General features: G+C 35.0%; 1 protein-coding gene across 1 annotated transcript in view; it reads left to right on the top strand.

Annotated features, from left to right (window-relative positions):
* Positions 1-2071, top strand: part of rnf19b (ring finger protein 19B) — a 19442-nt gene that overhangs the window by 789 nt on the left and 16582 nt on the right. The window lies entirely within an intron of this gene.

The raw sequence follows: 2071 nt of genomic DNA, 5'->3' as shown, positions 1-2071 counted from the left end.
TATACATACATATATATATTTCAGCAGTTACGCTTGAACTAGGCAGGGCACAAAAAAGTATTTAAATGAAATTATTTATTTTTTTATTCCCTCAGCAGCCTTAAATTTAGACATCTGGACATCTAGTCACCTCTTGCATGTGTACATAACATGTCCATTTTTGTGAATTGAGATTCTTGTCCTTCCTGGACTGCTTTGTTGACTCTGGCTGAGGCCCGGCCTGCCTTTGTGGTGTTACTTCCTCAATAACACCATACTAAATAAATATAGTGTACTGGTTCATCATGAACTTTACAGTATTTCATGAATTCATTGTAACTGTACATGTGTTAGAAGTTTGGGCAACACTTCTAGTGTAAGAAAGGAATGCACAGAATGACTTTGGTTTCATTTATTCTTTTGTGTCACCAAGCATACAGTTAATTCCAGTCTTTCTTGTCTTGTTTTTTTTAATTTTTAATTTTTGGGCTATCCAATTTACCATAAACCACCATGTGACTGTTAAGAACTGATCAAATCGAAATCTTTGGTTTCACAGGAACCTGCGTGTGTGTGTGTGTGTGTGTGTGTGTGTGTGTGTGTGTGTGTGTGTGTGTGTGTGTGTGTGTACAGGTTTTTCTACACTAGTGGGGACTTACCTGAATACACACCAACTCATGGGGACTTGTGTCACCGTGGTGACCTAAATTGAGGTCCCCATGTGTACAAAAGCTTATAAATCATACAGAATTAGTTTTTTTGAGAAGGACATCTAGTCACCTCTTGCATGTGTACATAACATGTCCATTTTTGTGAATTGAGATTCTTGTCCTTCCTGGACTGCTTTGTTGACTCTGGCTGAGGCCCGGCCTGCCTTTGTGGTGTTACTTCCTCAATAACACCATACTAAATAAATATAGTGTACTGGTTCATCATGAACTTTACAGTATTTCATGAATTCATTGTAACTGTACATGTGTTAGAAGTTTGGGCAACACTTCTAGTGTAAGAAAGGAATGCACAGAATGACTTTGGTTTCATTTATTCTTTTGTGTCACCAAGCATACAGTTAATTCCAGTCTTTCTTGTCTTGTTTTTTTTAATTTTTAATTTTTGGGCTATCCAATTTACCATAAACCACCATGTGACTGTTAAGAACTGATCAAATCGAAATCTTTGGTTTCACAGGAACCCGTGGCTGTTCTGTTTTTTCTTTTGTACCAGCCTCATTCACTGTAGTAGATGAGTGTGAATGTGGCATACTGGTGTTAGTCATGTTTTGTCTTGATGATTGTTAGTCTTTGTACAGTGCATGAGACGTGATATAAGATTTTGACTTCAGTGAGGATGAGGTTAGCTGGAGAACAGACAGCCTGGTTCTTAGCAAGAATGGGACATGGATAAACACAACCACCTGCTCTGCACAGATATTCACACAGACTCACAGATTAAAGAGATTTCTTTAAGTATCACAACTCATCTAATGGGTTAGTTAGACCGTCTGCCAGTACTTCCTGCCCTCCCCGTCACAATGGAGAGGTTAAACTGCATACGTGTGCTCAAAACTTGACAGAATACTGACAGTTCTGTCTAACTAAATCTTCTGTGTATGGATTAGTTTACCCCTACACCACAAAAATCTGTCATAATTACACTATTTACAATCTAATCAGTCTAAAACCAGTGTTATTGTAGTATTATTTACATACTATTATAGTATTTGTTAATATTTTAAATTAGCCTTTTTACATAGTTTAAGTAATTGTAGTGTTTTTGTTTTTAATTAGCTTTAATTTTGTATTTTAGTTTAGTAATTTTAGTGTTTCAACTTAAATATATTTATTTCAGTTAGTTTCCAACATTTTTCAATTTTCATCTTTTTAAGAGTGAGCTTTTCATCTAATAATTATATTTTATATAATTTCAGCTTTTTCAACTAACAAATATGTTTGTTTTTTTAATAGTTTTACACTTCATTATTAATCATAACACTGTTCTAAACCTGTATGAGTTTCCATCTTCTGTGGGACAGAAAAGGAGATATTTTGAAGAATGTGCTGATGACTATTTTTAATGTAGTGATGTGCCATTT

The sequence above is a fragment of the Sinocyclocheilus anshuiensis genome, unplaced genomic scaffold, assembly GCF_001515605.1.
Source record: "Sinocyclocheilus anshuiensis isolate Anshui unplaced genomic scaffold, SAMN03320099.WGS_v1.1 scaffold223, whole genome shotgun sequence".
Lineage (NCBI taxonomy): Eukaryota > Metazoa > Chordata > Actinopteri > Cypriniformes > Cyprinidae > Sinocyclocheilus > Sinocyclocheilus anshuiensis.
The sequence above is the reverse complement of the archived record's forward strand: the minus strand, read 5'-3'. Positions and strand labels throughout refer to the sequence as shown.